The sequence below is a fragment of the Pinus tabuliformis genome, chromosome 7 (assembly GCF_031772625.1).
Source record: "Pinus tabuliformis cultivar Carrire ecotype Pingquan chromosome 7, CPIR1, whole genome shotgun sequence".
Lineage (NCBI taxonomy): Eukaryota > Viridiplantae > Streptophyta > Pinopsida > Pinales > Pinaceae > Pinus > Pinus tabuliformis.
In genome coordinates, this window is record NC_142293.1 from 1238300337 (window position 1) to 1238309852 (window position 9516).

The following is a 9516-nucleotide window of genomic DNA, read 5'->3' on the forward strand; positions in this document are numbered from 1 at the left end:
GATATTTTAAACTCCAGTGCAACTAAGGGTAAGGGATTACAGGCAGATGGCACTGCAGGGGACCAACAGTTTGCATGAGCAGCGCACGTCTCTGCCACCTCACCACAAATCATGCAGTAATTAAAGGAATGCTCGGCTGAAGACTCACGTTAACTGCTGATTCATTTACACTTGCAAACCTCTTCGGCTGAATCCTCTACCTCTGAATTCTATTAAACTGACGTCCTTCACCAAGTTTTTTGGCTTGTTCAAAATTCTCCCACATACCAAGATCGTTCAAAGGCGCAGAGACATCCTACAGAAGTCGGGCACTCTACAGGCGTTTCTACAGGAAGCTGCGCCACAGGAAACCCAGCATACGAAGAAGCTTGGACTGTTCACGTCGAGGGTGGCAATTCTCAGTGAGTGTAAAGCATGAGTATGAACAACCATGGGATAATGTCAAAGCCCATTTGACAACTTGTGATCCAAATACCAAGCATACAGTGTCAAATTCTGAGATTCCCCAAGAAGTTGTAGAAGACAAAGAAGTTATATTCACTTGTGATGTTACTTTCCGGGAGAGCCCTATGAAATGGGCATCACGTTGGGATACTTACCTTCTTATGACAGATGATCAGATCCATTGGTTCTCTATCATCAACTCATTGATGATTGTTTTATTTCTCTCCGGAATGGTTGCAATGATCATGATGCGAACATTGTACCGGGATATCTCAAAATACAACCAATTAGAAACACAGGATGAGGCTCAAGAGGAAACAGGATGGAAGTCGGTCCATGGAGATGTGGTCAGGGCCCCAACCAATGCAAGCTTACTTTGTGTCTATGTGGGAACTGGAGTTTAGTTTTTTTGCCATGACACCAGTGACAATGATATTTGCAGTCCTTGGTTTCCTTTCTCCTTCAAACCGTGGAGGTTTAATGACAGCTATGCTGCTATTATGGGTGTTTATGGGTTTGTTTGCAGGGTGTGCATCGTCACGTCTATATAATATGTTCAAGGGCATAGAATAGAGGAGGAACACGCTGAAGACAGCATTCTTGTTTCCAGGCATTACCTTTTGCATTTTCTTTATTCTCAATGCACTGCTATGGGGAAAAAAATCATCTAGTGCAGTTCCTTTCGGGACTATGTTTGCCTTGGTCCTTTTATGGTTTGGAATTTTTGTGCCATTGGTCTTTGTGGGCAGTTACTTTGGCTACAAGAAACCTGCAATTGAAGATCCAGTGAAGACCAATAAAATCCCCAGGCAGATTCCAGAGCAAGCTTGGTATATGCAGCCCATTTTCTCAATACCAATTGGAGGCATGTTGCCTTTTGGAGCTGTATTCATTGAACTGTTCTTCATATTAACTTCAATATGGCTGCATCAGTTCTACTATATATTTGGGTTCCTGTTCAGTGTCTTTGTGATCCTCATTGTTACATGTGCAGAGATCACCATTGTCCTGTGCTACTTCGAATTGTGCAGTGAAGATTACAACTGGTGGTGGAGATCTTATTTGACTGCAGGCTCCTCAGCATTTTACCTGTTTCTCTATGCCACATTCTATTTCTTCACCAAGCTGGAGATGACAAAGCTTGTTTCTAGAATTTTATATTTTGGCTACATGCCCATCATGTCATACTCATTTTTTGCTCTGACCGGTACAATAGGTTTCTATGCATGCCTTTGGTTTGTGCGGACAATATACTCATCAGTGAAGATTGACTGAGGCTCTGCATGCAGCTACCATTTTTCAGAGGGGTCGTTTAAGTTTTGGTTTAGGGGAATGGTGCTTGCTCCTTTTCTATTGTTTTAGAGGTTTTTGGGTAACATTACAGGAGACACCAATGTCAATGTGCTGATGTGGGAGTTAACGCTGAAGATGTTGCAGGAACACAATGCCGAAAGGGGGCCTCCCAACACAAGCAGAAGGGTCCCTACCAAGTTCCCAGGCATCCTCACATCCATCCCCTCCATGAACACTCATGTTTTCAGGGTTCAGACACAATTTAGTCATGGTTCAACCTTCTACAGGAAGCTACAGGACTTTCTACAGGAAGTTCTGTATTTTTACCAGAAACATCCTGTAGAAGCCTTTGGGCAGGCCAGAATCAATTATGGAGAGGGATTTGAAGCTTGAAGTTTGTTGAGGAGGCATGCAACCACTCTTTTCTTGCATCCTCCACTGGTTTCATCTCCTTTCACCACCATTTCCACCATCAGATTGAATATACTTGCACAATCATACCAAAGCTGAGAATTCTCTAGGAAAAGGAGCAAGTAGTGGGAAGAAGCAAAGAGAAAAGCATGGTTTCATGATAGAGAAGAGGACATCACTTCAGAAGCTTGGCATGACAAGGAGGCCACAAAGGCCATCAAAGATGAGGAGATAAATTGGTTGCTAAGAGGATGAGCAACACTTTCAGTAGGGGGGTGATGATGAGCCCCAAAAATGGATAATTATTTGGGCTCATTCAACCTCCTAATTCAACTTAATCCACCATTCTCATTATTTTATTGCATTTTTTTTATTATATTTATGCTAATAGAGTGAATTGGGTTAGTCATTATGCCAACAAGTCTAATGTGTGCTTTGTGTAGCCTTTTTGGTGAATTTGGAGACAAAGTCAATGGTTAAAATGAGCACTTGGCAGCCAAATTCGTGGAGAGTATTTTTAGGAAGGTGTTCCCTTTATTTATGGGCCCTTACCTCGAATTCTCCACCATCAGCTCGGAGTTCAAAGGCCACCAAATCAATTAGCACAAGGGCAGCCAAGCAAGTCAAGTAGGACTGTTGTTAACTACAAGTCTTGGGCAGCAGAGTCCCTAAAGTTTAGGAGGACTGTTGGGGTCCTCAATTTGTATAAATAAGAAGGCTTAGGGCCTCATTTTGGTTAGCTAGTGGTTAGTCAATTTGTAGCTAGTAGTTAGCCAATGGTTAGTCATTTTGTAGGCAGAAGTTAGCTAGTTTGTATTTCGATTTTGAGGAAATAGATTAGCTTTGCTTTGAGCTCATTTTCAAGTTCTCCTTGTGGAAAGTTTTGATGTAACTCTTCTTTTCTTGCTCAATAAAGATGAATCCAGCTTTGCACCAGCTCTAAATCTCTCTTAGGAGGCTGTAGCTCTTGGGGTTGGGCCCATCTCAAGCACCCAGTACCTCCTTTGTTTACCTTTATGTGTCTTTGCTGCATTCTTAGAATAAAATCTGCCATTTAGATCTAAATCTTGTTTTGTTATTTAGGTTGCTTTTGATGATTAAAGTAGATTTTCATATTCAGATTGATTTGATAGGTTAATAACATAAAGGATCCTTGGAAAAAGGGCTCAAGCACCTCTGATCTTACCTCTCCCTCAGTGGGATCGTGAGTTGGGACAAAGGTGACCTTGCTGCCCAACAAAAACACTAGTTTGCTTGTCCATGCAATCTTTGGTGTAATGTTTTCATTTGTAGGAGTTAATCATGCGTTCAGGCCTTTTGAAATGCTTCTTTGCTTAAGTGTTGTACATGGTTCTCTTTATGAATAAAGTTGTTGTTCATTTGTTTCATTGACAGTTAGACTAGATTAGCTAAGATTTCGATTGTGTGCAGGACTTAGTTGATTCAGTTAAGTGTACACCGTGCAGGGCATCTCCATCTCTCTCTCATTCACCCAAGCTTCGTCCAAGCCAGCTGCTCCATCTCCTAGTTAGGTTCCTCGTCTCATAACTATCTTTCTGCCCACGTAACCCTACCTTATTGCTCCTCCATTGTCTTAGCCTTCTTTAAGTCAAGCCAGCTTTCCACACCCTCTCACCACTCCAACCATCAGTCCTTGGGTCATTTCAGGCCCCTACTCTGCCTCCCTATCCATTCATGCACCTTACCCCACTCACCCATCCTCCAAAATCCAATTTTTAAACATCCTGTAGAAAAATTACAGAACATCCTGTAGAACCCCTGCAGACTTCCTGTAGAAGCTCACGAATGAGGTTTCTTGATAGCCAAACTCTGTGAAACTCTCTGGAAGGGTGTTAGGGACCCCTTAGGCCCTTGTTGTACCATCCCAACCTTTTCCAAGCATTTCTCCTCCTTGATCCACCCTTGCACAGTGAAAAGCCAGTTAAAAGCACATGCATGATAATTCTAATAACTCAGTCAAAAATACAAAAATATGTTTTCTTCAGATAGAGGTAGTCTAGACACATGTATTTTACCTTCATAGAAGTAATGGCATCTCTTTCAGTAGTTTGCATGCTCTCCTTTGTGTCAGTAGGACTAGTTGGTAGAATTAGGGTTTGCTAGGGTTTGCATTTCTTTTTGGCTTTCAGTTTCTTTCCGCAAGTATATTAGCTTCCTTTGAGTTAGCTTTCATCCATTAGTTAAAAAGCTTCTTCTAAGAGCTCATAGAGGTTGGCTTAAGCCCCTAGCGGACTTGTGCCAGCTGACCAAGTGACAGCTGCGGCAAGAGCTAGTACTTGTGCATACAGCACCTTCGCTTCCAAGTTTGTTACGAACTACCGGGTTGATAAAATTAAAGAAGGGAGTTCCAGGAGTTGTAGCATTATTGCTACAATACTGGGGCCCACCAGCAGACGAGGTCGGGGTGGAGGAGGACCTGGAAGAGGTTGCAGACAGCTGATATGTTACAATTGCGAGGGGCCAAGACATTATGCCAATGATTGTACAAATCCAACACGTCCATCGTGTCTGTAGTGTACCTTATTTGATCATGAAACAAATGATTGTCCCACACTGATAGATAGGCTACATGACAAGGGAGCGCTCCAACCTCCCCCAACTTAGAACCTGCAAATGATGAGGTTTGAGCCGCATGAGGAAGACCCAAATGTGAACATTGTGCTCCAAAGTGGAATTACGATAAGAGATGATAAAGGAAAATAGTCGGAAGATAGTACTTGAGTTTGCAAGGCTCCGACGAAATAACCAGAGTTTGATTTGGAGCATGCTAAGGAAACCTTCATGGAAGCCAGGAAGAGCTTTGATGATGCCTCCATTTCAGGAAGACAAGACAACCCGGAGCCAAAAATGGACCCATCAATGCTAACGACATTCCTAGAAACATGCATGAAGCTGCTACGCGATAGTAAGGTTGTAAAGGGATTGTAGGAACTCATTAATAGATGCGTTGGGACCTCGCCAAGAGAACCACGCGTAGTCTGGAAGATTGGAAAGCCTGCAACAAGGATGGGAAGAGAAATGAGGCTGACCACACAGATTGGAGAATATGAGATGGACCAAGTGATTTTGGACCTAGGATCGGACGTGAACGTTCTGCCAAAGCAGAAATGGGAGCGTATGGGAAGGCCTACGCTACAATGGTATCCTATCCAGGTGTGAATGGAGAACCAACAAAAGATCATAACTATGGGGAGATTGCAGGGAATCATCGTGGATATTGAAGGGGCAAGCGTGCTAGCAGACTTTGAAGTGATAGAGATTGTTGATGACAGCAATCCCTACCCCACGCTCTTAGGAATCGATTGGGCCACTGACATGAATGGGGTGATAAATCTAAAGAAGCGCAAGATGATTTTTGAGACAAAGTCCCTGCATGTGATCGTACCTTTGGACCCTGTTGAGGGATTGTGCTACACTGAGCCAGTGTGTGACTATGAAAGTGATGACGACTTAGACTGCATCTACAAGATAACCACATGAGAGCAAGACTAGGTAAACCCCAGCGCGGATGGACGGATCTCATGGGAGCATGGAAGCTCCTGTACATCGGATTCGGACAAGGAAATAGAACGATGGTAGAACCGGTTACACAATGTAACCATGCTAAATTGTAACATGATGACAAGATCGTTGTGCTGCCTATCGACAGAAGTGAGTGATCTTCCTACTTATGATGGATTAAGTGAGGTAGATGCTTTCTTGAACAGATTTGAAAGAGAGGTGTCGGAACAACAATGTTTTGAGGCTTTGAAATGGGTACTACACGCTACACCCACGAGGTTGTGGGGTATGCACCAAGGAAGCTTTGAGGACTGGCACAAATGTAGGAAAATGATGCACATGCATTTTGAGAAGCCTCAAATGCGAATAATAGATAAATATAATGGATGGGACGGTCCCCGCACGCACCTATCCAAGTGGGTACAAGCATATGTTAAACAACTTGCACAGATGCACACAGACTTCGCGTTAGGGGACACAGTTAATAAGCATGTGTGGGCGAGGCAATTGTGCGAATGATCCCTCTAGTTGGGATGATAGAGTGTGGAAAGAACAAGTGTGCAGAAGGTTACCCACGTAGAAGCCTTTAACGAAGTGTGCGAAGCACTGAACTGGGTATATAACACGCAGCGAAGTGATTGGGACCTGCGCGTACCAACAGTTTTGTGGGCTTATAGGACAATGTATAAGAAACTAATAGGACAGACACCCTCTAGGCTGGTCTATGGAGCAACCACTGTAGTCCCAAAAGAGTATGTTAGGCCTAGTCTGCGCATAACAACGCCGGTGGATATGACGGTTCACGAAGCCTTGGAAACAAGGATCGCGCAATTGAACGAAGAAGAACAATTGGAACCTGAGGACAAAATCTAACAGGATGATCTTAGGCTCCAAGGGCTCGTGAAAGAAAAGGTGTGGTTAAGGGAGAAAAGTGCTCTGGCAGAAGCAGGAGTTAAGAAGCTTGAAGAATAAATAAGGAAGGATTTTTTCGATAAGAAAACTGCGGTGATAAATCAGGGTGTGCACGATTACATTGAGAAATTTGAGGACTACCACAGAGAGTTGATCAGCTCGATGCCTTGGATTGGACCATATATTACTAAAGGGATCACCCATAGTGGTGTGATGCAGATGGTAAAGTGCACAACGCAGACAGTAAAAATAAAAGGCGGATTTTTTCTAGGAAAAATGATGGATGACCGGTTGAAACCCTACATAGGTGGCGCGGCCACCTGACTAGCTGTGGCGAGTACAGTATTAGCACCCCAGGTAGTTGAAAGGAGGCACGGGACTATAAACTACTCTACCTGAGAGCTGCGCGATGTCGGGGCTGCGCACAGGAGCAAAGTGTCACAAGGTCCGCGACCGCGCAAGGGTGGCTGCGCTGCCGTGCGAGTTGGATGGAAAGTGATCGTTGTAGTCACTATTCACGATGTGATGCCTGACTTGAGACCAAGTGGAAGTCACTATTCACGATGTGATGCCTAACTTGAGACCAAGTGGAGTGGGTGGCAAGCATTTAAGACAAGCTTTATGGGAAAGATGTGGGAAAATTTGCTGCCAAGGGAGCATTAATGGACCAGATTTGGGGGGAACGGTCGAATTCAAATTAAAAATGCATTATAAATTGCAAAGGGCTGCCCAACAAGCAACTATTTAATCATTTGCGAATTGAGCTATCGTGTGCCCCAAGTATTCCAAACCGATACCTGTTTTCCCTGTGGAGAGTGTGGTTTGAGCACCTAGTTAAGCAGTTGAGAGACTTCTGGACAAACAAGATGGCAGCGTCTGAACAAGCCAGGGAAATCCAAGAAATGACCACCGAAGAAGTCACGCAGACCATGACCATAGGAGATTCCCCTGAGAGTGTCAGGATTGTTACGGAAATCCATAAATCACCACGCACACCGAGATCGAAGAAGGATAAGTAGCCCATTATTCTAGTGCACATGTCCCCTCAGAGCCCGCTGAGAACTAAATTGACCATGGAAGAGAAAGGGAAAGATTTTAATTTGGAAACCGATGAGGAGGAAGATCTTGAGGACATCCTGATCGAAGAGGATGAGGAAAAATACATGGAGGAAGAAACTGAAGCTACACACCCTTCAACAAGGCTACCCGCGTATGTCCCTTCAAGGAATGGGAAGGAAAAGGTGCCCAAGGACCTCGATGAGAGCAAGAGCTCTCTGCAGACTCCGCTCCTCCTAGACGATATCATTTTTGAAGGCACACACCTAGGATGGGTTCCGAGTCTGAAATTTGAATATTGGGATCTCTTCAACCACGATAAATTCCCTCATTTGGTGACTGCACAGCTCATGAAGTCGAAGGAGAACACCGCGGTAGGAGTCATAGAGTTGGAGTCGCATAAGTGCTTACGTAGAGTCAAAAAGGCAGGGTTGTTGAACCTACTCTGGGTGCCGCATTACCATCGTACCCCAATGACTATCTTCATCATCAGGCAGTTGCTCTGCCTGGTGCATGGTGGGTGTTTGTGGTTGGAGGAGCCCATCCCCATCACGGACCACCTAATCCATCGAATTACCCGACTCTCGTGTAAAGGAGAAGACCCCGCAGACATTTTGGAGGGTAAAAGCAGTGATTTGGCCATCGCAGAGGCCATGAAAAAGAAATACAAGTTGGAGAAGAAAAAGAGGGGCTACGCAATCTCCAATATCAATAATAAGGAATTTAGAGTTGTGACTCAGATACTGGCAGGTAAGCTCATGCAAAAGTGTCATGTGGATGAGGTGCCCACGCTGGTGGTTGCACTTGCCAAGCAGTGCGCAGAGGGGGTCCAGTTTAATTGGTCTGAATTTTTGTGCAAGGAGTTCCTAAAGAATTGTCGCGAGGCACAGGAACAAGGGAAAACCTTCCACTATGTATGGCTTTTGTTTTCCATAGTGCTAGTGTCTGGGGAATTGCCTGAGGACAGCGAGTTCCCCACAATTGCAAGGGTTCTCCTGAAAAACTGCGAAGTACGCTTTGCTATGGGCTACTAAAGATGCACACCACATCCATGACAGTAAAATATTTTGGGTGTTCATGGAGATTGACATCAGAATGGGGATTAACCACAAGCCATGGTTATCACCCATTGTCCACAATAGCCTACAAATTTTCGCAGAGTTTAAAGTGGACTTTCATCACATCTACCTCAGGGCGTGCAAGGACCCTGCAAAGAAGTGGAACGAGCTACCATATATGGCCACAGATGATGTGATCTTCAACATAATGGAGACGTGGCCGCTGGAATGGCACACCCTAGACATCTCTGCAGTTGAAAAGTCTATTTTGCAAAAAAAGAAGGAGGAAAAACTATGCATGGCACAGTTGGAGGAAAATAAAAGGAAAGAAGCAGTAGCAGTAAAGGCACAGGAAGTTGCACAAGCAGCAGCAGAATAGTAAGAGGTAGTAGAAATGGAATGCACGGGCCAAAATTCACCTTCGCCTAAGAAGGAGTAAGAGATGGAAACAAATTTTGAGGAGGGTGGTGCAGACCCACACATAGCATCGACACTATTGAAGCGCCAGCACCCGAGAGAGTAGATGGGGTCACACAAGAAGGTGAAAGCCTTGAAGATGTCTATCGACCCAATCACCCTTACTGAAAGAGATCTGCATGATATAGGTAAGAGGGTGTGCACTGTCACCATAGAGGCCCTCCAGAACTTTGCAAAGGAGAATCAGATTGTGTTGGGGGCCCTCCGAGCACAGTTTCAGGAGTTGCAAGTGTGCACTCCTCAGGCTGGTACTCTCTCGACTAGCCTCGCAGTAGGAATAGCCGTGGTCGAGGAAATGTTGCACGCTCGTATGACCAACACAATAGTGTGACTAGAAGGGGCA

General features: G+C 44.5%; 1 pseudogene; it reads left to right on the plus strand.

Moving 5' to 3' along the window:
- The first annotated feature begins 392 nt into the window (after positions 1 to 392).
- On the plus strand, positions 393 to 1723 carry LOC149251853 (transmembrane 9 superfamily member 7 pseudogene; annotated as a pseudogene).
- Positions 1724 to 9516: the final 7793 nt, after the last annotated feature.